General features: G+C 38.2%; 1 non-coding gene across 1 annotated transcript; it reads left to right on the top strand.

Annotated features, from left to right (window-relative positions):
• The first annotated feature begins 11620 nt into the window (after positions 1-11620).
• On the top strand, positions 11621-11724 carry LOC142871805 (small nucleolar RNA U13). The gene has a single exon (XR_012919990.1). It is a non-coding gene; the product is annotated as a small nucleolar RNA U13 (small nucleolar RNA).
• Positions 11725-26956: the final 15232 nt, after the last annotated feature.

The raw sequence follows: 26956 nt of genomic DNA, 5'->3' as shown, positions 1-26956 counted from the left end.
ATAGATGCAGAAAAAGCACTCCATAAAATCCAGCAACAAACTAAGCACAGAAGGAAAAACCCTCAAAAATGTAGGAATAGAAGAACATACTTGAAAATTATAAAAGCCATATATGACAAACCCACAGCCAACATCATACTGAATGAGGAAAAGTTTAAAGCATTCCCCCTAATAACTAGAAAAAGACAAGGGTGTCCACTGTCACCTTCTCTATTCAACACGGTTCTGGGAGTCCTAGCAAGAGTAATAAGGCAAGGAAAGGAAATAAAGAGCATAAAAATTGGGAAAGAGGAGGTCAAACTATTCCTCTTTGCTAATGATATGATCTGGTATCTAGAAAACCCTAAAGACTTCACCAAAAGACTCCTAGAATTGATCAATAAATTCAGCAAAGTCTCAGGTTACCAAATCAATGTATACAAATCTGTAGCATTTCTATATACCAATAACAGTCAAGCTGAGAGTCACATCAAGGACTCAATACCATTCATAATAGCTACAAAGAAAATAAAACACCTAGGGATATACTTACCCTAAGAGGTGAAAGATCTTTACGAGAACTACAAAACACTGATGAAATAAATCATAGATGACACAAACAAATGGAAAAACATCCCATGTTCATGGCCTGGTAGAACCAACATCATTAAAATGTCCACACTGCCCAAAGTGGTTTACAGATTTAACACAATCACCATCAAAATACCAATGTCATATTTCACAGATCTAGAAAAAATAATTCTAAGCTTCGTTTGGAACCAAAGAAGAGCCTGAATAGCCAAAGCAATGTTAAGCAAAAAGAACAAATCTGGAGGCATTACATTACCTGATTTCAAATTATACTATGAGGCTATAGTAACCAAAACATCATGGTACTGGTGTGAAAGTAGAGTCACAGATCAATACAACAAAATAGGGAACCCAGAAATAAAACCATCTACCTACAACCAACTGATCTTTGACAAAGCAGACAACAACATACACTGGGGAAAGGAAGCCCTATTCAATAAATGATGCTGGGAAAACTGGATAGCCACATGCAGAAGAATGAAACAGGACCCCATCTCTTGCCTTATAAAAAAATTAATTCATATGGATAAAAGACTTAAATATAAGGCATGAAACCATAAAAATTGTAGAAGAAAATGTAAGAAAAACTCTTCTAGACAATGGCCTAGGCAAACAATTTATGACTAAGACCCCAAAGGCAAATACAACAATAACAAAAATAAATTAATGGAACTTGATTAAATTAAAAGGTTTCTGCACAGCAAAGGAAATAATCAACAGAGTAAATAGACAATGTACAGAGTGAGAGAAATATTCACAAACTATACGTCCAATAAAGGGCTAATGTCCAGAATCTACAAAGAGCTCAAACCAATCAGCAAGAAAAAAACAACCCCATTAAAAAGTGGGCAGAAGACATGAACAGGAGTTTTTCAAAAGAAGATAGACAAATGGCCAACAAACATATGAAAAAATATGCTCAACATCACTAATCATCAGGGAAATGCTAATTAAAACAACCATGAGATCCCACCTTACCCCTGTCAGAATAGCCAATATTAAAAAGTCAAAAACAAGGCCCGGCGCGGTGGCTCACGCCTGTAATCCTAGCTCTCTGGGAGGCCGAGGCGGGCGGATTGCTAGAGGTCAGGAGTTCAAAACCAGCCTGAGCAAGAGCGAGACCCCGTCTCTACTATAAATAGAAAGAAATTAATTGGCCAACTGATATATATATAAAAAAAAAAATTAGCCGGGCATGGTGGCACATGCCTGTAGTCCCAGCTACTCGGGAGGCTGAGGCAGAAGGATCGCTCAAGCCCAGGAGTTTGAGGTTGCTGTGAGCTAGGCTGACGCCACGGCACTCACTCTAGCTTGGACAACAAAGCGAGACTCTGTCTCAAAAAAAAAAAAAAAAAAAGTCAAAAACAATAGATGCTGGCATGGATGCAGAGAGAAAGGAATGCTTATACACTGTTGATGGGACTGCAAATTAGTACAACCTCTGTCGAGAACAGTATAGAGATTCCTCAAAGAAATGAATGTAGACTTACCATTCAATCCAGTTATCCCACTACTGGGTATCTACCCAAAGGAAAGGAATTTTATCATAAAGATAGTAGTTGAATATTTATCATAACACAATTCACAATTCCAAAGTTGTGGAATCAACCCTAAATGTCCATCAATTCATGAGTGAATAAAGAAAACACACATACCATGGAGTATTACTCAGCTATTAAAAGGAATGAAATAATGTTTTTTGCAGCAACTTGGATGGAACTGGAGACAATTATTCTAAGTAAAGTATCTCAGGAATGGAAAAATAAATACTATATGTACTCTCTAACCAACATCATTAAAATGTCCACACTGCCCAAAGTGGTTTACAGATTTAACACAATCAATTGGGAGCTAAATGATGGGCACACACGGGAACAAAGAGATGTAAAGCACATTGGAAACCAAGAAGGGGGGAAGGTGGAAGGCAGGTGAGGGGTAAAAACTTTCCTATTGGGCTGGGTGTGGTGGCTCATGCCTGTAATCCTAACACTCTGGGAGGCCAAAGCGGGAGGATTGCTCAAGGTCAGGAGTTCAAAACCAGCCTGAGCAAGAGTGAGATCCTGTCTCTACTAAAAATAGAAAGAAATTAATTGGTCAACTAAAAATATATAGAAAAAATATCCGGGCATGGTGGCACATGCCTGTAGTCCCAGCTACTCGGCAGTAGGATTGCTTGAGCCCAGGAGTTTGAGGTTGTTGTGAGCTAGGCTGACGCCACAGCACTCTAGCCCAGGCAACAGAGTGAGACTGTGTCTCAAAAAAAAAAAAAAACTTTCCTATTGGGTACAATTAATATTATTCTGGTGATAGACACCCTAAAAACCCCAACTTACGCATTATATAAGGTATACACATAACAAAAACATTTATACCCCAATATTTTGAAATAAAAATTTTATTTTCTGCAGGTCTGAAGGCTACTAAGTCCAAGATCAAGGTGCTGGAAGATTTCCTATATGATGAGAGCCTGCTTCCTGGTTCATAGATGGCCATCTTCTCACTGGGTCCTTACATGACAAAGGACTGGAGAATTCTCTGGGGTCTCTTTTATGAGGATACTTATCCCATTCATAAAGCCTTCACCCTCATGACCTAATCACCTCCAAAGATATCACCTCCAAAGATCCCACCTCCTAATACCATCATATTGGGGGTTAGGATTTCAACATAGGAATTTGGGGGCCAGGAGATGCAGTCAGTCTATATACTTTTATTCTCTTTCTCCGAGGATCAGTATGTATTAAAGGAGCAGAACCTTCCTCCTTCCTCCTTGGAAGCTATGCTTCAATAGGAAGGCAAAGACTGAAGTTTATTAGATTGCTCCAGATGTTGTGTCCATAAGAAGGAATCCCATAGACATGGACTATTTAAAGTAATTTCAGTCCTTTCTTTCTATGGGCTTGTTATATTTAGAAAAAGGAAATTTACCAAACTAAATTTAATGTACACATTCAACAAATATTTATTGAGGGCTATCTTATAACAGACACTATTCCAGGCACTAGAGATACAGTAGTAATGAATAACACAAAGTCTCTGCCTTCCCAGAGTTTACATTCTCGTGGGTACAGGGAGACAATAACAAATAGGTAAATATACAGTAAGCCATATGGTGATAAGAGCAATGGAGGAAAGTAAAGCAAGGTAGGAGGCTATGGAGTGTCCTTGTGCATGGGGAGAAGGGTGTAACTTATATTGCTTTCTGTTCTAGATATCTGTTGCTGTACAACAGAACACCCTATATCCTATTGGTTTAAAAAAATTTTTATGATCTTGTATGTTGACTAGGTAATTCTTCCTTGGGGTCTTTACACAGTTGTAGCCATATGGCAACTGAGGCTGGAGTTACCTGAAGAATTGGATGGGCTAGACATTCGAAATGACCTCTTCATTCACATGGCTGGCCCCTCAGCTGGCAAGGCTGAAGGTACTGGAGTCTGGCCAGGCATCACCCTGTTTCCACATGACCTTTCCATGTGGCTAACACTTGGGCTTTCTCGCAGCATGGTGGTATAGGGTAGTCAGGCTTCCTACATACTGGTGGCTTCTCCTGAAGCGAGTGTTCCAAAAAATCCAGGTGGAAACTGTAAAGCTTCCTATGGTCTAAGCTTGGAAGTCATGCAGGTGTCACCTCCACCACATTCTATTGTTCAAAACAAGTCATAGGGCCCACTAAATTCAAAGGGAGAAGACTGTCTAAGGCTGTAAACTCTAGAAGATATGGTTCACTAGTGGTCCATTTTTGGACATTAGCTATCACATTATTAAAGGCATTGTGTCGCTGATAAAGTGATATTTGAGCAGAGATCTAAGGGAAGTGAGGGAGCAAGCCATGTGGGTATCTAGAAGAAATCTAGCAAAGTGAACAGCAAGTACAAAGTCCTGAGGCAGACATAGTCAAAATATGTTTAGGAAAGCAAGGAGAGCAGTGTGGATAGAGTAAGTGAGATTAGTAGAGAGAAGTAGGAAATAATTCAGAAAGGGAGGGAAGGGTCAGATGATATATGGCTTTATGAGCCATTGTAAGGACTTTGGGTTTTACTTTGAGTGATATGAGAAGCTGATCTGTGATACTGAGCAAAAGAATGATAAGACCTGACTTCCGTCTTAAAGGCTTACTCTGAATTGTAATATTCAGTATAGGCTGTAGGAAGACATAGACAGAGGCAGGAAAAAAGGTATTGCTACCACCATCCAGGACAACGCAAAATGAAACTTGAATCAGGGTAGTAGCAGCAATACGAAATAGATTCTAATATATTTTAAAGGTAGAGCCTTCAGGATTTTTTGATGTTCTATGACAGCAAAAGAAGAATGAAAGATGGCATCAAGTTGTTTTTGCTGGGGCAACTAGAAGAAGGGGGTTGCCATTTATTAAGATGAGGAAAACTACACAAGCTATAGTCTGCGTGGAGTGGTCTTTAGGAATTTGGTTTTGCATACATTAATTTTGAGGTACCTATTAGATAGCCAAGTGAAAATGAAAGTAGATACAAAGTTTATCAGGTCATGCTCATGCCCTGGTTTTATATAATTGCATATATTAACAAACACTGTGACACTTGAAAGAAGAATATAAAAGATTTGGGTAGTTTACAGCATTCTGGGAAAAGTAGAGACGCACACTCAGTGTCTCTAGTGAACTCCAAGCTCTCATTTGGACATAAATAGTCAGAAGTGTCATGAAAAGAGCACAGGCTTTGAACTCAGGTAGTCTTGAGTCTGAATGCAGGCTTCACTCTTTACTAGCGGTGAGACTTCAGCACATTACATAATCTGAGCCTCAGTTTTCTCATCTATAAAGTAAGGGTAATGACACTCACCTTGGAATGCAGTTGTGGGAATTAAGTGAGCTGCTGCATGTAAGGCACCTGGCACATAACAGATACTCTTTAAATGATAGCTATTATTAATATGCCCAGTATAATCCTTAAGTTCTCCCATGGCCTCTTCTAGCATACATCAGGGAAGATGGCAGAAAGCAAGGCAGTACTCTGTGGGCAGCCCTACACAGGTGCTGGCCTGTGCAGTTCCACCCAATCCCTGGGACATACACCTTGCAAACTTTGGGCCGGGCTCTGGGTGGCAGCTGGACAGGGTTAACAGCAGTGAGAACCAAAAGCAGTCTGTAGACCTGGCAAGCTCCCAGGGCTGTCCCAGTGAGACATGTGAACTGTAGTTCAGCAGAAATATGGGCAGGGGACATATGCTTGGGTTCCTAATTTAGACAGGCTTATATTAGCTTATTGAAGTCTCAAGCAAAAGATGTGCAGCAACACGAAGCAGAGGGACACTGCTGCCAGGGAGCATGCCCAGGACAGTACTATCTTGATGCTCTCTGGTTGTTTTAACCTTCAGTAAATCTGCTGCCCTTGAAGCAAATGACAAGCTAGACTAGGAGCATGTAGATGACGCTGGATGCCATCTTCCAAGGGCTTAATTGAGGTGGGTCCTGTAGGGATGGGGGTAATGGGAGCACATGGAATTTTCCCCTAATTATTCAAATTAAGAAAACAGTAAGCAAAGCGATCCAGTGAGAGTAGAAACGGGGAGCAGGTATGATTTCCGTTAGGGGAGTGGGCAATGTGACGGAATAGCCAGGCAGCATGGAGGACCCCGGATGTCTATGATCATGAACTTAAAGTGAGTCTAGTCAGTGTGGTTGTGTATTTTCCCCCAACACTTTTAAGCATGAAGTAGGCGAGAGGTGGTTTTAAGTAGTTAGCATTTTGCCAGGCACATACTGTACTCTGAAAGGAAAGGAGGCAAAGGTGAAGGTACTTGCAAGGACCGTGAATGGAAGTTGGCTGAGGAGGGAAGTGACCACGCGATGGGGGTGAGGGGTGATGGAGGGTGTCGAAGTCAGTAGACTCTAGGTCTCAGTAGAGTGGAGGAATATTCCAGTAAATCTTGTCATTGCAATTTTTTTAAAGGTGTTTAAAAGGGACATTTCCTTACCGCCATCCCACTTCACCTTCTTTATTTCCACTTTTTTTTTTTTCTGTCACCTTTCCACAGTTTAAAAATAGTAAGTTAATGAAGTGAAGAGTGTTTTGCTTCTGTGCCAGTGGGTGGGAGGTGGGGAGAGGGGCCTCCCAGTGCAGATCTTGTAATTGTGGCAAAGGAGTTAAAAGGTGTTATTTGGAAGTTGTTTAATATTATCCAGATTTGGCTTAGAGATAGGATTATGCTGCTGAACTTTATTTTTCTTCTTAATTTACAAAGAGCTCCCTTAACTCAGACATTCCAGTACTTTGTTGGAATTTACTCTATCATGCAGCCTATTATGGAGCAATTTGGGGGGAGAGCTGCAGCTCCACCCCTAACTTGAGGCAGGAACCTAGCCAAATAGAGGTCTGACCAGAGCTTCCTGCTCAGGTTCCCAACAGGAATCTCTTCTCACCAGAATGACTACAGGAGATCAGATGACAGAGGCAGTTTTATCTGTTTGTTGTGCTAGTCTTTCACCTGCCTGAAAACTATCTTAAAATGATTGCTTTCCAAATGCAATGACACAGCAGTCTGTTTTCTAGAGACCTTAAGTTCAATAAGCTCCTTGCTCAGAATGTTTGCCCTGGCAATTCCGGAGTTGCTTTAAGGTAGAACAAGCAGTTCTCGAAGACACAGAAAGGATAAAAAAAAAAGACTCTGTAACATTTTGAAATCAGAAAAAATAGAAAAGGGCCTACTACTAAATCCACCACCCTTGCCTTGCTGGACGAGGCCTTGAATGGTCTCCATGTCCATCTTCCTGACTCTACATGGGACTGCAGCAGAACTGTTTCAGAAAGAGATAGATTTAATGCTCTGTCAATGCCTCAGGGATTTTGAAAAGTTATATGTTTATCTCTATGCATATTTACTCTTTCACACTTTTACTCATTCTTCTCTTGGCTGCTAAGGAGATTCCCAGTTTAGAAATTAATTCATTCCTTGTTACTACAACAAACAAACCTAATTTTTAAATTATTCTATTAGCATATGAAAAATAAATCTTGATAATTTAGGGCTTAAGTCTTGACTTTCTGGTTTTTTGAATTGCGAAAAGCAGAGCCTTTTGAGAGATGCCTTGAATTCTCCCTGAGTTCAGCCCTCTCTCACTTTTCCTGGCATTGTGGAATGGTAAGAGGAGAAAGAGAGCTGAAGTCAGAAGTCTCAAATCCCAACCCTGTTTTTGTAAGTCGCATCATCACTGTTTATATTACTGAAAGGAAAGCATAATCACTGTTATATTTGTAATACAGGTAAAATTATGCTATGACCAATAAAATATATAAAAGAGATTTACTTAAAATGCACATGCTCTATGCATATGAGAGAGAGTGTATGGGAGATGAGCTTAGAACAACACCCATACCCATCTGCATGTTTTCCACCCCCAAGGAATCAAATGGCATTCTGTAGAAGCTCAGAACTGGGAAGACAGGTTTTTGATAGACATCAGGTATGGAAATTGGAAGAATGAAGGAGTTGGAGGAGGAACCACAGAGGCTGGGCTAGGATTCACAGAGGGAGCAGAGTGGCCTAGATGGAACAGCAATCCTATTAAGGACTGGACTCTACAGTGGAATTTCTTGAGCAGGGTAATTGCTAATACCTAATACATCTTGTAATTAAAGGGGGCTGTACAAGCCCATTTGCAGACCTCGGTTTCTATGGAAACATCACCAACCAATCCTCAGTCTTCTGCGCACATATACAAGACGTCTTTCTCTGTACCTGGATAAAGGCAGTAGCAGACCACATTATGTCCTGGTCTCTCATCCTCACAAGACTGTTTCAGAATCTAACATTAGGGGTAGCAATCAGGATAGTAAGCTAAAATTGGGAGGATTAATATACTGCATCTTCAATCTTCTCAGGGAACAAAACCATAAAGGAGGTAAACTATTTTTGTTTTTACATTCCAAAAGTGTCCTATAACTCATCCCATTCTATTGTTTAATTGGTCCTTCTCTTTCTGGTCGCACCCATCTCACCTCAGGCAAACCTAACCTCTGTTACCCAACTATGAGCACTAGGATGGATCTTCATACAGTGTTGGTTTGAGACTCACCACATTGATTTCACTCCTGCTTTGGCTGCTCTGAAATCAGCCAATTGAAATCAATTGAAATCAGCAAATTGAATGTAAGTGCCTTATCTAAAGGTTGAGCAAGGTGCCAATGAAAAGAGAGGCCCTCTTATGTTGGCTAGGGAATTCTAGACTTTCTCCCAAATACCCCTTCATCCAGGTTTCTAGGCAGCTTTCATAGCCATAGGTTCTCTGCCTATGCTCAATGGCCAACAGAAAAAGAAAAAAAAAATTCTAGGATACCCCATGGGCCTCAAAACTAGAACTTCATGACTTCTGAGGTCTGATTTCACTTGCAGTTTCAGAATCCTAAGGCTGTGGCTTCTACCTTCATATTCATCCAAACAAGTTAAGCAACATTGATGTTACCATTTTCCTAAGTCATTGTTTAAGAGAAAGCACAGAGAGAGAATTAAAACCTTCTGCCCTGAAGGCAAAACCCTTCAACTTCCACTTCTAATAGAGCTGATAAGACTGAGTAAGCAAACATCTTCCAGAGCTACCTGCCAGGTGTTATAAGGGAGAGGAAGGCAGGAATATATCCTTTGTCTAAATCAGGAATGTTCTTGTTTTTCAGATGAGAAAGCAAATGTAGGAGAGCCAGCCCTGTACTTATAAACACTCAACTTCAGAATAGCCAATACCCAGTGCCCCCTATGCTGTGGGGCAAAAGGGATTTATCTTTTCATTTTTGTGTGGGAAAATTTTAGAATACCAAATATAAGTATGTAGCAACTACCAAATAAAACACCCTAAATACAATCCATTATATTACCCTTTTTGTCTTGATTTTCAAAATAGGCAGCTAAATTGCCAGGCATGGTGCCACATGCCTTATATTCTCAGCTACTTGGGAGGCTAAGACAGGAGGATCACTTGAGCCCAGAAGTTCGAGTCCAGCCTGGGGAACATAACAAGAGCTTGTCTCTAAAAATAAATAAGTAATAAAATAAATATTATTAAATGAATCTGTTTATCTACAACAATTATAAAAATTCTTTGGTTGAAACTATAACCAACCAAGAAACAGAAAAAGGTTTCGAAGAGATTTTTAAAAAATAGGCAAGCTAGGCTTTATTCCCATTTTCAATAGCTCCCCTTAGCATAAATATACACCTAGTAATACATGCATATTTCATTACTTGACTTTGTCTTTTTGCTCTTTATTTAATAGGTTAGCAAAGGTCACTGATGAGCAGGATGATATATGCTAATCATTTGAAGAAAACACAGCTGTTATAGATGTATTAATTGGAAAATATAGTGAAATGTTTGCTGACTTTGAGAATCATGATATCACATCCAAACTAGCATTTCAGCCTCACCTAACTTGGTGTCACCAAGGCACCTAAAGAACTACACATAGAATTGACTGTGCTCTCAGTAGGTGACATTTTAAAGTCATTGTTTGATGGTAAGAAAGATCCAATTGAAATATGGAAAAATGCAGTAGAATATCCACACCTTTTGGCAACATGCAGAAAAAAAAATGCTTTCTTGCTTTTCAACCACCATTGCTGCGAATCTACATTCTCCTTCCTAACCCAAAGCAAAATACCCTTAAGGTCACAAATGACTGATACCCATCTAGAGGATCAACTGAAACTGCGGACCTCCATGCTGCAACCAAATATTCAAATACTTTCCAACAAAAAGCAGACACAACAAAGTTATTGAAAGGTTATTTAACTTTAAAATTAACAAATAGTTTTTATTTTTGTTTTCATTTTTTGAAATTATTAAGTACTACTGTAGTTAGATTTTTACAAAATAATGTACAATTTTAAGTATATCTAATTGAAGTTTCTTAATGAGGCCTTATTTGATCACAGCTAAATTAATGCAGCCTCCCAAGATGAAAGTTTCCCCACCCCTGGTATAGGCACTTTGGAAGAGAGTTTGGCAATTTCTTACAAAACTAAACATACTCTTATTAGGATCCAGCAATCATGCTATACGGTATTTAACCAAAGGAATTGAAAATTTATGTTCACACAAAAATCTGCACATGAATGTTTATAACAGCTTTATTCACAGTTTCCAAAACTTGCAAGCAACCACCCTGTCCTTCAGTAGGTAATGGGTAAATAAACTGTAGAACATCCAAACTATTGATTTCTTTATTTAAAATCTTTTTTCTATTCTATATATATTGTAAGAAGGTAATTGATTTTTTTAGCAGTAAAAGAAATGAGCTCTCAAGCCATGAAAAGAAATGGAAAAAAGTTAGATGCATATTACTAAGAGAAAGAAGACAATCTGAAAAGGCTGCATACTGTATGATTTCTAATATATAACATTCTGGAAAAGGTAAAACTTTGGAGAGAATAAAAATATCAGTGATTGTGAGTGGGTTTAGGGAGGGAGGGATGAATAGCCAGAGCACAAAAGATTTTTAAGGCAGTGAAACTATTACAAATGATACTTCAATTATGGGTACATCTCATTATACTTTTGTCAAAAACCCCTAAAATGTACACCACCAAGAATGAACCCTAATGTAAACTATGCACTTTGGGTGATAATGATGTGTCAATGCAGGTTCATTGGTTATAACAAATGTAACACTATCGTATAGGATGTCCATAGTGGGTGAAGTTGTACATGTGCAGGGACCGGGGGTATATGGGAACTCTCTGTACTATCTGCCGTGAACCTAAAACTTCTCTAAAAAATAAAATTTATTAATTTTTAAAAAACTGCCAGAGAGAAAAATAGAAAATACCTATAAGAGAATTATGTCATAAAAATAATAGACTTCTCATCAAAACAATACATTTCAGAAGACAGTGGGTTAATATCTTGAAAGTGCTGTGGAAAAACAATGGCGAGGTTATAAAATCTACATATACCCTTAATAATGAAGTCAAAATAAATACTTCAGACATTTAAAGACAGGCAGTTTACTGTCTCAGATCATCATTGAAAAAATGACTAAACTTTCTTATTAGAAAAAAATAGAATAAAAACATAAAGATCATTTTGTAGTTCATAAGCATGATGATTGGGTTTTCCTGCTCATGTGTGAGGTGAACCTCCCTCAAATCTTGTTCTGACATCAGCACATTACCCATCTGATGTGGAAAAAAAAGAAAAAGAAAAGGAAAACTTGAAGAAGCTCCCATTGGCCAAATATAGGAGAAAAAGTGACCACCAAAAAGAATATTGACTACATTTGATTATACACACTGAATATATAAGAATCCATGAGTTCATAATATTACAGAATCAAAATGTGAACAAGAGAAATCAAAATACCTCCTCATACACACATTGGACACTGTTGAAACCTAGGGTACAAATAATTATTTTGAACATTGACAATTAAAAATAATTAAGAATTTATCCTGCCTTTCCTGAATGAGGTATACTTCAGGGTAACCAAATGCTTAATGAGAGAAAGTTCTTGACGAAGGAACTTCAGTTAATAAATATAAAGCAGTGATAAATTAGAAAATCTCTATTTTACAACCTAATGAAATAATTGATACAGTCAAACCTTATCAATGGATAAAAACACTAAATAAAAAGTTGATGGAGAACTTTACAATGAAAGGATCAAACTGTAACCATCTGAATCTTCTGATCAATAAGTAATAGCATGACTAGTAATGACACAGATATGCTGGCCTCCTGATATGACACAATATGAAATATAACATATGTCACCAACTGTAAATTATTTTTGTTAAAAATATTGAACCTAACTGATCTGAGCCTCTGTTAACCTACCTTGCACTTACAGGAATAGGAGATAGAGGAATATGTTAGATGATACTAAGAGAGAGCCGACAAATTCAGAATGTGAGATATTCTATAAAATGACCCATCCAATTTCTTCTTCTATAAGTTAATGCCATATAAAAAAAAGAAGAAGGACGAGACTAGATCAGTGATCTCAACTAGGGGTGATTTTGTCCTCAGGGAACAGTTGACAATATCTGGAGACATTTTTGATGATCACAATGTGAGAGCTGCTGTTGGAATCTAGGGAATAGAGGCCAAGGATGCTGCTAAATATCCTACATCGCACAGGACAGCTCCTCTCAACAATTATCTGATCCAAATGTCAACAGTTCCACCGTGAAAAATTCTGCAGTAGATTAAAGGAGATTGAAAAGACATACCAATCTAATTTCTGATGTATGGGCTTTATTTTGATCCTGATTTAAACAAACCAAAAACACAAAAAGACATTTTTTAGAAAATCAGAAAAATTTTCCATTGGAGTAGGTAACCGAAGTAGAAAAAAAAAAAAAGAAAAATTTAAATATAGTCTGGGTATTAGATGATTCTGAAAAATTGTTGTTGGGTATGATATTGGTATTGTGTATGGTATGTAAGAAAATGTCTATAAGTTTTAGAGATGCATACTAAATGATGTAGGGATTAAATGATATGATATCTAGGATTTCTTTAACATGTTTCAGCAAAAAGACTAGATTACATAAGTTTGGCAAAATATTGATAATTATAGAGGCTTGGTGATGGCTTTGTGAGAGTTCCCCATATTTTTGTGTATGTTTTATAAAATGTTTCATTTAAACACAAAGGATATTCTTCAGAGAGAAGAAAAAAGGAATAGGCAAGAAGCAATGATGGTTGTTCATGGAGGAATTGTATTGGATTGTGAGGCCCTTCTGTCCAGACCTGAAAGCAGCTGTCTCTCTTATAGATCCTCAGCATGATGAACTACAAGGTGGCCAGGCACTTGAGATCACAATTGTATGAGAAGAAACAAGACCTCCATGTTTACCCAAAGACATTATATGTGAAAAAAAAAATGTGTTTTGGTAGGTTCATTCTAATTTAGAAGATATGGTTTATACATTTCTGCTGAAGAGCAATTCTTTTCTCACTTCATTTTTGCAGTAGAGGCTTTTGAGAAATGTGAATACTTTTAAACATTTTAATATCAGGAAAAACTATTGAGCTAAAGGAGAAGGAATCATCTAACGTGCCTCTTATTTTTCTATATTTGCAAAGAGACTGCCATTTTTTACAACTCAATTTATTTGATGACAGTGCCTCTCAAAAATATTAGGACAAGATGATTTTCTATTTCTGATTTCCCTTAGCTTGGTACCATGCAAAGTCCAGACACCTAACATGACCTCATTAGTGTTGGCTGCAGAGATGGGTGTGTTCCTCATGATTGGTGGTGACATTGATGGAAAGTTAAAGCCACACTTGCACTGGCCAAATAGAATCCTACTGTCTGCTGGAAAGCAGCTAGGGGGAAAAAATCATTCACTTGTGGGACGCAAATGTAGACCACAGACAATGTCTGTGTCCTTATAAGAGAAAAGAGAGGGAGATTTGAGACACAAGAAAGACAGAGGAAAAAAGCCATATGTAGATAGAGGTAGAGATTGGAGTTGAGCAGCTACCAGCCAAAGAATGCCAGAAGATAGATGAGATTCTCCTTTATAGCCTCCAGGAAGAGCCAACCCCACCAACACCTTGATTTTGGATTTCTAGCCCCAAGAAAGGCAAGAGAATAAATTTCTGTTACTTTAGCCACCTATTTTGTGACTGTTATGGCAGCCATAGGAAACTAATACAACTGGCATGAGGCAGATTCTCAAAGAAATACCCCAATGGATTAGAACAAATGACTATAAGTAAATAGATTCTCAGATGGCCTCTGTTGAGTCATTCATTCATTCATGAAATATCTATTTGTTATACGCTTGGCTCTAAAATATGCCTAGGACATTTTAGATTATTTGACACATTCTTACCCTGGATAAATTTGGTCACTGCTAATTCCATAGGTGGGGGAAAGGTTACTGTAAATATTCTATACTTTGTTGTGTTATTTTTATTTTTATTTTTATTTATTTATTTTGAGTTAGGGTCTCACTGTGTTGGCCAGGCTAGACTTGAACACCTGGCCTTAAGTGATCCTCCTGCCTCAGCCTCCCAAATAGGGATCACAAGTTCTGTACTTCACTTTGAAAGCATTGGTATCTTCTTCTGAATTCTTCATAAGATACCTTTGCATTCTGCCTAATAGGTGGCCAATAAATGGAAATAACAAGAAGCAAAATGGGATTTTCCTCAGAATTTCATCTAAGGCCACAAAATTAAAGAGAATGGGCAATAAATACTCCTGCATTGGGAGAAAGGTGCTAGATACATCTTTGCAGGATTTACAGGAGGATAAAACTCTTATCTATGTGTATTTTGTGTATGAGAAAAGAATTATTAGAAAAGGATTCATTGAGGCAGAGGGTTTTGAGATTTTTCTTCTTGGAAATACTCCTTGTAGCTGGGCTAGGTGTATATTGCACAACTCCAGGGGGCACCATTCATCCCCCAGTCATTGGAGACTTATATAGTATTGTGACAATTTTCCAGTAGATGGCAGTAAAGTATCTTGAGGAGTAGGGTCCTTTTTCTAATTCACATAAGGTTATGTGGACTAGCTTTGCTTCTTTTTGTTCTCTCCTCCCACCTTTCTCCAAGCCAAGTATGTAGAGTTCCAAGAGAATCTTGATAAATGTTGAGATTGCCTGCACTAGCATCTCCCTCAATAAATGCTGGCTTAGCTACAGAAACTCTTAGACCTGCCTCAGGCTACTTGCTATCAGAGTGGAGCCTGGGAATCCTGGGAGAACCTAAGTATTCCAGAAGTCTTAGGCCAGATGCTTACTCTTCAACTGGAGAAGTCTAAAGGCAGGAGGCTGGCTAGAGTTACCGTGACAACAGAACAAGGACAGAGGGGTCAGAGCTGGTCATACTGTGCTTCCACCATTTGGCCAGGCAAGATTCCAAGTTGCCAGGTATAAGCTATCTAAAAGAACCTTGTCTGAGGGAACTGACCAGTGAGTGACAGCCCCTCCAGCCACCAAAAAAGAAAGGATATACAACTAGAAGATAGAAGGTGAAAGAAAATCACCAAAGGTGACCCAGAGAAAGGTTTGCCTTTGGCACAGAAAGGTGTATCCACCACAAGGTTGCCAAAGTGCTCCCAAAGGAGAGGCATTTGGCCATCTGTTACTACAGAGGGCATTCCACAGCCAAGAGAAAACTATTAATATAAACAACACCAGCCTTTGCTCATTTACCTGTCTTGCATTCACTCTCTCTACTCTGGAGGAATCAGAAGCTACAAAAAAGCAGAAGGAGGAAGAAAAGTAAAATTTAAACCATACCCAACCTTCCTTTCCTCAGAGTGGTTCCCAAGCCACCAGTCAGGCCTAAGGAATTACTTTTCATTGTATATTCTTTTATGCTATCTGAAGAGAACCTAGATTATTACTTAATAGCTTCATCTCCCCCATGAAACTCATGGGCATTAGGGAAGCTGAACAACCCACCATCAACAATAACCCACTCTCCATCACCCTAGCTCTAGTTTTTTGTTTTTCTGTTTTTGTTGTTTTTTGTTTGTTTTTTGTTTTTGAGACAGAGTCTCACTCTGTTGGGCCAGTTAGAGTGTAGTGTCTGCATCATAGCTCACTGCAACCTCAAACTCCTGGACTCAAGTGATCCTCCTGCCTCAGCCTCCTAAGTGGCCGAGACTATAGGCATGCACACCATGCCTGGCTAATTTTTCTATTTTGTGTAGAGACAGGGTCTCACTTTTGCTCAGGCTGTTCTTGAACTGACCTCAAGTGATCCTCCCACCATGGCCTTCCAGAGAGCTAGGATTAAAGGTGTGAGTCACCATGCCCAGCTTGCACTAGTTCTTTTACTCTGAAAACTATAGAGCATTGTTAAAAGAAAATTTAAGAGATCTAAATAAATACAAATATATCTCATGTCCATGGGTAAGAGGACAATATTGTTAAGAGTAAACAATACTCCTCAAGCTTATCTACAGATTCAACACAATCCCTATCAAAATTCAAGCTGGCTTTTTTTTTTTTTTTTTTTTTTTAGAAATTGACAAACTGATCCTAAAATATATATAGAAATGATGTAAGGGACCCAGAATTACCAAAACAATATTTAAAAAGAACGAAGTTGGAAGACTCAGACTCTAGTTTCACTGCAAAGTTACTGCAAAATAGTCAAGATAGTATGGTACTAGTATAAAGCTAGACATAGAGATTAATAGAATAGAATTGAAAGTCTAGAAATAAACCTTCACATTTAGAGTCAATGGATTTTCTATAAGAATGCCAAGACAATTCAATGGGAAAAGAATAGTTTCTTCAACAAATGGTGCAGGACAGCTGGAAAGAAGGAAGTTGGACTCCCTTCTCACATCATACACAAAAAATAACTCAAGATGGGCCATAGACATTATTGCAAGAGCTAAAATTATAAAAACTTTTAGAAGAAAACATAGTAGCAAATCTTCATTACTTCAAATTTGGCAATAGTTTCTTAGATATGACACCAAAACACAATGGTAAAAGAAAAAAGATAAATTGGACTTAGTCAAAATTAAAAATGTTTGTGCTTCAAAAGATGCCAAGAAAGTCAAAAGACAACTGAGAGAATGGAAGAAAATATTTGCAAATTGTATATCTGATCAGGGACTTGTATCTAAAATATAGGAAGAATGCTTACAACTCAATAAAAAGAAAATAAGCCAATTTTAAAATGGGCAAAGGATCTGAATAGACATTTCTCCAAAGCTGATATATGAATAGCCAATAAGCACCTAGAAAGATGTTCAATATCAATAGCCATCAGGGAAATGCTAACCAAAGCCACAATGAAATACTACTTCACACCCACTAGGATAATAAAAAAGAAACATGATTACTATTGATGAGGATGTAGATAAATTGGAACCCTCATACCTGCTGGGTGGAAATATAAAATGGGGCAGAAACTTTGGAAAACAGTATGGTAGTTCTTCAAAAGGTTAAGCATAGAGTTACCATATGATCCCACAACTCTACTCTACTGTATATACCCAAGAAAAATGAAATTATATGTCCACATGAAAACTTGCACACAAATGTTCATAGCAGCATTATATTTAATAGCCCAAAAAGTAGAAACAACCCAAATGTCTATTAACTGATGAATAGGTAAATAAAATGTAGTATATCTATATAATGGACTACTATTCAGCCATGAAAAGAAATGAAGTGCTGATACATGCTACAACCTGGAAGAACCTTAAAAACATTATGCTAAGTGCAGGAAGTCAGTCACTAAGCCCACATACTATATGATTTAATTTACATGAAATGTCCAGAATAGGCAAATCGTTACAGATAAAAAGTAGATTACTGGTTGCCTAGACCTAAGGAGGTTGGAAGATATGGGGAATGACTGCCAAAGAGTACAGAGTTTTCAGAGGATGATGAAAATGCCTATAACCTCAGCTACTAGGGAGGCTGAGGCCAAGAGGATAGCTTGAGGCCAGGAGTTTGAGACCGGCCTGCATAACATAGTAAGACCACTCTGTCTCTAAATTTTAAAAATAAGTAAAATTTTAAAAAGAAAATGCTCTAAAACTGATCACGGTGATGGTTGCACAACTCTGTATATACTAAAAATTGCTGAATTGTACACTTTTGATGAGTGAATTCTATGCAATTATATTACCAAAGAGCTGTTACATATTTTTTTAATTATTGGATTTGTCCCTAGAGATTGCAATTTAATTAGACCAGGGCATCAGCATTTTTTTTTAAACTTCCCAGGTAATTCAAATGCAATAAAGTCTGAGACCCACTGATCTGAGCTAATCATAGTTAGCTGGCCAGTGATTGGTTTGAGCACAAGCATATGTGCAACTCTGGCCAATCAAATGTAAGAAGGCTGCCATTGGGATTTCTGGGAAAACTTTCTAAAAAGAGTTATAGGGAAAGAAAGTCTCTTCTTCTGAACATTATGTCTGGAATTACAACAGCTGTCTTGCAACCATGAAAGAAGTTGGTCCAAGGACAAAGCTGACATACTAAGAATGACAGAAAAGAAATATGGAAAAGCACCTGGGACTTCCATGACTTAGCTGAGCTGCAGAATTAACCAACCCTTGAATCAGTTATTGCTTTAGCTCTGAAGGTGAATATGGGGCTAACCAGGAATTGTGGAGGCTCTGAGAATGACTAGTGCCCCCTCTTTGGAAAGATTGCACAACTCCCTGACTCTCCCTGACACTAATGGCTATTGTCTACTCAAAAGATCAAGTCACATTTCTCTATGGAATTTCCCTTAGGGAAAAAAGATTTTTTGATTTTTCACTGTATGATACTTCCTTTTAATTTTTTCCCCCTAGTTTCAAAATAGAGGCTTTTTGTTTCCTTTCTCCTCCCTGTTTGCTGCTTGCTCAACTTTCTATTACCTGACAGGGCAGTCAATCAATAAACATCAATGGATGTGGTTCTATGCAGTGTAGAAGTTATGATTAAAAATTTAGGGAGTTGGAAACCTTTCTGATGGGCTAGACTTGCAGGTAAGGGGGAAAATATTTCTTCCTGGAAACTTGGCAAAGCTTAACTTCACTCAGAATTCAAGGTACCCTCCCACTCCATGGTTGTTAACCTTGGTTACATATTAGAATCACCTGAGAAGCTTCCCAGAGTCAGACAAGTAAGTCAGACTACCTGGGATTTAAGGCCCCCAGAGTGGTTATTTTAAAGCTCTCCAAGTCATTCCAATGTGCAGATGGGGTTAAGAACCCCAGCCTTACATTTAAGGGTATAAGTGTGTATGCATATTATGACTGTCTCTACTGTGTAAGCAGAAATCACTCATGTACCTAGAAACAAATGGAGAGATTTTCATTCTCTTTGTTTCTCACCAAATGCAAAAACTACCAAAACCAACACTGCTCATCATGACACCAACTGGCTGACACAGCACATTCTTGACAACCACTATCCCAAGTTCCCTGTGAATCGCTACCACAGTTTTTGGTGTTTTTTTTTTCTTCAGTTAACCCAGTTCTCTTCCATGTGTGGGTGCAGGGAGCAGCTGTCTGTGATGCAATAAGCAATGGATTAGGAGATAGAAGACATGGATTCTAACCTCACTCTGCCCTAACTAGTTGTGAGGCATGAGGCAGGTCACTTAACATCTCTGAGACTTTATAAAATAGTGATAGTTTTACTTTCTGGCCTATCAACTTTATAGATTTGCATGAAGATGAAGTGAAATGTGAAGGGAATTATAAACCATGAACTGCCATGTCAAGATAACAATATGACAGTGTACTTAAGAGCCCTGGGACAGAACAGAACCCATCTTCTCATTTTCTCTAGGTAGTCCCTACACACTTGCAGTTTCCCCTTTAGTCTCAAGGGAGGTCATATGCCCTCATAGAAAAAGAGGTGAAGGAAGACAGGTATATGTGCAAGAGTGCATCTTTTCAGTGTTTACAAAAGAATACCATGTACCCCCTAAAAAATGAGATAATGGCCGGGCGCGGTGGTGTACACCTGTAATCCTAGCACTCTGGGAGGCCAAAGCGGGAGGATCACTCAAGGTCAGGAGTTCGAAACCAGCCTGAGCAAGAGCGAGACCCCGTCTCTCCTAAAAATAGAAACAGATTAATTGGCCAATTAAAAATATATAGAAAAAATTAACCAAGCATGGTGGCGCATACCTCTAGTCCCAGCTACTGGGGAGGCAGAGGCAGAAGGATTGCTTGAGCCCAGGAGTTTGAGGTTGCTGTGAGCTAGGCTGATGCCACAGCACTCTAGCCCAGGCAACAGAGTGAGACTCTATCTTGAAAAAATAAAAAAATGAGATAGTGCTATCTGACCCATATAGAATGATGCTAATGATAAATTGTTAGGTGAAAAAATTAAGTTGCAGCACAGTATGCAGGGTATAGTCTCAATTAAAACCAAATAAGAATGTTTTTAATGTATGAAAATGTCTCTGTTCACGCTGGGCATTAGGATTGATTGGGAGAGGCAATTTTATTTTTATTTTGTAGATTTCTGTAGTATTTGAATAGTTTTATGATGAACATATATCATTTTCATAATTTAAAAATACATACTAAAATGCAAATTGAGGGGAAACAAGTGGTGAGAGTATTACAACCTAAGGTTAGTAAAGAGTCAGAGTGTAATTGCCTTACAGTTGTTCCAGTGCCTGGGCCCAGACAAAGCATGCTGCAAGGGAAGCATGCAGCTCTCACAATCTATTATCAACAACCTTTGAGAATTCACAGAGAAAATAAGAGGTGGCATAAGGCTGGAAATGGTCAAGGGTTCTGATTTTCAAAAAGAAGAAAAAATGTAGCTTTTGGAAACTACAAACTATAAAGTTTGAGGGTTTTCACCAAGAAAAGTCTAGAATGGATTAGTGAATGGTTTGTGAACATTCAAAAAGCCACAGCGTAAAGCCAGGCATGGTGGCTAACGCTATAATCTTAATACTTTGAGAGGCCATGGTGGGAAAATCACTTGAGACCAGGAGTTTGAGACCAGCCTGGGAAGAAACATAGTGAGACCCAGTCTCCACAAAAAATAGAAAAATTATCCAAGTGTGATGGTATGTGTTTGTGGTCCCAGCTACTTGGGAAGCTGAGGCAGCAGCATTGTGTTAGCCCAGGAACCGGAGGCTACAGTGAGCTATCATTGCACCACTGAACTCCAGCCTAGGTGACATAGTGAGACCCTATCTCAAAAAAAAAAAAAAAAAAAGGCATATGGTGGTCATCAGCAGCTGACACAGATTCACTAAGGGCAAGCCATGAACAAACACCTATTTTCTTTTTGGTAGGGTAACTAGATCAGTAGCTCAGGGCAATATCACAGATTTAGCATATCTTGATTTCGGCAAAGCTGTTCACAAAGTCTTCTACAACATAATTTTGGAAAATACATGAAATGCAAATTATTAAGTGATTCATAGCTATTTATGAAATCATATTTAATGAGTATATCTGGATATATGTATCCAATAAGTGCCTGTCTTTGGCTCTGTTCTCTTTCATATTTTTATCAACAACCTAGATGGAAACATTGAAGGCAGCCTTACCAAGTTCTCAGGTAACATGAAGATAGAAGGAATAGCCACTAGCTGAAGTACAGGCTCTATATTCAAGATATTCATTTTTTTTTTTTTTTCCTGAGACAGAGTCTTGGTCTGTTGCCCTGGCTAGAGTGCTGTGGAGTCAGCCTAGCTCACAGCAAACCTCAAACTCCTGGGCTCAAGCAATCTTTCTGCCTCAGCCTCCCAAGTAGCTGGGACTATAGGCATGCACCACCATGCCCAGCTAATTTTTTCTATTTTTAGTTGTTTTGGCTAATTTCTATTTTTAGAGACAGGGTCTCGCTCTTGCTCAGGCTGGTCTCGAATTCCTGAGCTCAAGCAATCTTCCCGCCTTGGCCTCCCAGAGTGCTAGGATTACAGGTGTGAGCCACACGCCCAGCCAAGATAATCTTAATTTACTAGAATGCCAAGCTGAAACCAGCAATGGAACTAAAGGATTGTTGAGTGGGAAATTTCAGTCCATGTAAGAAAAAACTTAACTGTAGTTGTCCAACGAAGGAATGGGTAATGGATCCTCAGGCAAAAAAAATGGAGGGAGGTTAGGAGATTGGTCCATCAAATGTTCCCAGAAATACAAAAAGTAATTGATTCCAACTGGAAAACGAATAACAGACACAAAGTACTAACAGATTTCAAAGATAGCAGAAATCAATATAGGGCATCAAATTTGTTTTCATAGGGAAAACAAATCCTGACCGGGACCTTAAAGAATCAGTAAGTGGGTCTAGATGCACAAAAGAGAGTAGGTCATTCCAGAAACAAGACTAACGTGGCATTTTCCAGAGTCAGGAAGAGACTGAACTGGCTTTGTGGTTTTGGTGAGTAAGGAAAAATAAGGCTGGGGTCACATTATGGAGGATATGGAACTAGGAAAGAAGTTTATACCTTGTACAGTAGGGAGAAAGGATCAGTTAGGGTCTGCTTGCAAGCGTCAGAAACCAATTCTGGTAAACTTATTGTAAATAAGTTATAGATCCTGTGCTTTAGCTTTATTGGAAAGATACCAGGAGCTCCCAGAACCAACGAGAAGGCTAGAGAACCAGCCTGGAAACATTAGAAAGCAAAGTGATCTCCAGGGCTAAAAAGTAGGAACTAGAAGAGTGGTCTTGAAGCAGGCCAGGGCTCCATGCTAGGGTGAATGAATACCCAACCATGTTTAATCTCTTTATCACATTCCTAAGGATTCACATTAGAGGAACAGAGCATTCCACAGCATTCCAAACAGAGCTTGAGTTACATGCCCTTCCCTTAGCTGAGGAAGACAAGTACTGAATTAACATTTTTTTCAAGACTTTATCCAATGGGAAGAGATAATCCCCCAAAAAAGAATTGAAATGTAAAGGAGAAATAAATGCTGAGCAGAAAAGACAACAAAAACACACTATTGACACCATTGGATTTGATAATACGACGAAAATAGTGCTATATTGAGAATCTGGCAATTTGCAAATGGACCAAAGGAGTGGAAAACTAAAGGCAGATAGTGAGTTCTCTAGCTTTATAGGGTGGTAATGGGAACAGTATAGCAGATGTTCAAAATAAAAACAATAAGCCTCAATAACTGCCTAAAGGTTAAGGAAAAGGACAGGAAAGAGTCAAAGAGGACTATAAATGCTCCTCTTACAGATTAATGGAATAGTGGTGATGACAACTTAGAAAAAGAGAAGTATCCAGGTTAGAGGTGAAGATAATGCTTATGGTGTTGACTTTAGCTGATATGAAAATGCACAGTGGATTGAACACCATAGTTTTAGGCTAAAAAAAGTAAAAAAAAATAAATAAATAAATAAATAAATAAAAAGAAAATGCACAGTGGGAACTAAGACTAGGTAGTCCAAGAGGACTTGGCTGAAGATACAGACTTAGGAGGATTTGGCATAAAGATGACAACTGAAGTCAGACCAGGCTATCTTAGAGAATATGTAAAATGATGAACAGAAATAGTTGAAAACTCCTCTCCAAATTGTGAGGAAAAAAGAATATCTCCCAACCCCAAGAAAAGGAGTTGGTAGAGAAGGGTTTGGGAATTTAAAGTAAGAGCTTCTGTACTACAACTTCTAACCATAAACAGTATTATTATATTTTTCCATTTTTATTCCTGATCCCACTTTCTGCCTCAACCCCAGATACTCACTCTAATTATATGTCCTTAAATGTGTATATACACATTTATATAACCTTATAAAATATGTTAGTTTTTGTGGAGTTTATGTGTTTGAATTCAAATAAATGGCATTGTGCTGGCAGACCTCATTGTGTTATTTTTTCGCTCACCACATCACATTGCTGTAAGTACAAGAAAACCAAATTGTTCTTTAGAAACGACTGCAACAATTTACACTTCCACCAGCAGGTCAGGAGAATTCCCATTTCTACACATTGTCACCAACCCTTGACAATATCTAGTTTTCCAGTTTGATGGATAAAGTTGTGCCTTTGTTTGAAGTTTTTTGTTTTGGGTTTTATTTTTTTCCTAGTGGGATGAAATATCTTTGAAGTGTTCAGGTTTCTCTTTTAATAAACTGCTCAATTGTATCCATTCCCCATTTTTTCTGTTAAGTTTCCTTTTACTTATTAATTTACAGGAAAATCATCTATGTCCCAGAGCTCTGCTACTGTCCAATACAGTAGCCACTAGCCATTAACTATTAAACCAAGAGTTCTCGAGTACCTGAAATATGGTTAGTTTTAGTTAAGATGTACTGTTATTGTAAAATACACACCAGATTTTAAAGATTTTTTTATTAGTATAAAAACAAAAATTGCAAAATATCTCATCAATAATCTTTATATTGATTATATGTTAAAATGATATTTTAGATATATTGTATTAAATAAAACATATTTTAAAAATAAATTTTACCTATTTTTACTTTTTATAATGTGACTACTAGAAAATTTAAAACAATATATGTGGCTGGCTTGCATTTGTGCAAGCCACAAATTATATTTCAGATATTCTCAGATTTATTTATTTATTTGTTTGTTTGTTTGTTTTTCAACCCCTCGGTCAATTTGCATCTCAGTTGGTTTTAGACATTGAAACTATCTTCTCTGGCTCTGTCCTCCATCTTTTTTTTTTTTTTTTTTTTTTTTGAGACAGAGTCTCGCTTTGTTGCCCAGGCTAGAGTGAGTGCCGTGGCATCAGCCTAGCTCACAGCAACCTCAAACTCCTGGCTCAAGCAATCCTCCTGCCTCAGCCTCCCAAGTAGCTGGGACTACAGGCATTCGCCACCATGCCCGGCTAATTTTTAATATATATATATTAGTTGGCCAATTAATTTCTTTCTATTTATAGTAGAGACGGGGTCTCACTCTTGCTCAGGCTGGTTTCGAACTCCTGACCTCGAGCAATCCGCCCGCCTCGGCCTCCCAGAGTGCTAGGATTACAGGCGTGAGCCACCGCGCCCTGCCTTTTTTTTTTTTTTTTGAGACAGAGTCTCACTTTGTTGCCCAGGCTAGAGTGAGTGCTGTGGCGTCAGCCTAGTTCACAGCAACCTCAAACTTCTGGGCTAAAGCAATCCTCCTGCCTCATCTCCGGAGTAGCTGGGACTACAGGCATGCGCCACCATGCCCGGCTAATTTTTTCTATATATATATATATTAGTTGGCCAATTAATTTCTTTCTAATTTTATAGTAGAGATGGGGTCTCCTGCTCAGACTGGTTTTGAACTCCTGACCTCACGCAATCCGCCCGCCTCGGCCTCCCAGAGTGCTAGGATTACAGGCGTGAGCCACCGCGCCCGGCCTCCATCTTAAGTTTGTATATTGTGTCTCATCAAATCTATACTTTTCCACCAGGCCACCATATTATGCAACACCAAGGTCTAAGTCAATGGCCCGTTGCAGTTGTGCAGTGACTGGCATATGCAGGCATACATGGCCCTGAATTTTTTACCTCATGTATTATACTTTGTGCATGTTGTTTAAGAAGTCCTTCCTCACAAATAGATCACAAAGATATTTTCCTTGTATTATTTTTATAATTAAAAAAGAGAAAAACAGGATGGTGTTATATCATAGAAGCCATAAAAGAGTGTTTCATAATGTCAAAAAATGCAGATATTAGCCAGAAAAGATGACGATAGGGAAAATCATTTATACTAGATTTTATGATTTTTGACAGCAATGTTATCTTTCTAATTATGTTTTCGTTAGGCAAATGTTAAAATTTGCATTTCAAAGAGCACATTAACAGATGGCAAGGGAGGCAGGCCACAAGCATGCTGAGTGACAAGCTGACTCCAGTTTTTAGTCTAAATATCCGCTGAGGTTATTTCTCACAGTAGGTAAATAACCTTGATGTGGATAATAAAGAACTGGCAGTAATTGCAAAGATCATAAGATAATACATAGGATTATACTTATTCATTCTGAAACATAGTTTTTGGAACATCACTTGCTTACTCTGAAACATCATCAGGTCTCCATTCCCTATCAGATCAAATCCAAACTATTCAAATCTATCAGTAGAGAAACCCATAAACAGGCCCCATCCAGTTTTTCGTGTCTCATCTTCCCAACAATCTGTATATTCCATATAGACAGGTACTATATCTTACATTCATACCTCCTCATCAACATCTTGGGAAATATCATGGTTAAAAAATGCAGGCAATGAGTATATACTTGAATAAATGCTCTATACTTAGCATGAAATGCCTAAAATTCATTTGGGCAACTGTTTTCACCTTGAAGTAACTCACCTGACCTCATACAAAGAAATATGCTAATGGCAGAAGCAAGCAGAAAATAATACGTTCTAAGTGAGATATCAAATGATAAGGTATTTAAAAGTTGAGGTCAACCTCACAACTGCTAATATGGCCATCACAACCACAGAAATACAGGTTTGCAGTAATAAGTATTGTAGTCTTCTTCATACCCTTTAATTCAAGAAAGAAGTTGAAAGGTTAAAAAAAGTTAAAGATAATGAGACCGACTCACCTCAGACCCACTTTGGGATGTTTAGAAATTGAAGTCATTCATTCTGGATTGATACTGAGAATTCCATCTCACTGTAAGCATTAACACTTACTAGAATTTAAAACAGTTAATTCCAAACTAAAAGCTAACCCTCCTTCTCACTCAGCCCCTAACTATAGGCTTAATTATGACTGTGTGAATGTATAATTTTCATTTTTAAGAGATTGTGATACTTGTGTTACAAGTCTGGGCATTACCTTAAGAAAACCAAATGTTTTTGGTATATCTTATGACAGTCACAACTTCAGCATCTACTGGAAAAATGTGCAGAGGCAAGAATTTGTCTTACAGCATTATAATGGACATTGAATAGAAATGTATTTCCCAAGGCAAAATTTACAGTTATGTATTTTTTAAAAGTCAGCTGTGATTTTTCCCAAGTCCAATGCTTCTCTGTG

This window comes from Microcebus murinus, chromosome 6 (assembly GCF_040939455.1).
Source record: "Microcebus murinus isolate Inina chromosome 6, M.murinus_Inina_mat1.0, whole genome shotgun sequence".
NCBI classification, from domain to species: domain Eukaryota; kingdom Metazoa; phylum Chordata; class Mammalia; order Primates; family Cheirogaleidae; genus Microcebus; species Microcebus murinus.
The sequence above is the reverse complement of the archived record's forward strand: the minus strand, read 5'-3'. Positions and strand labels throughout refer to the sequence as shown.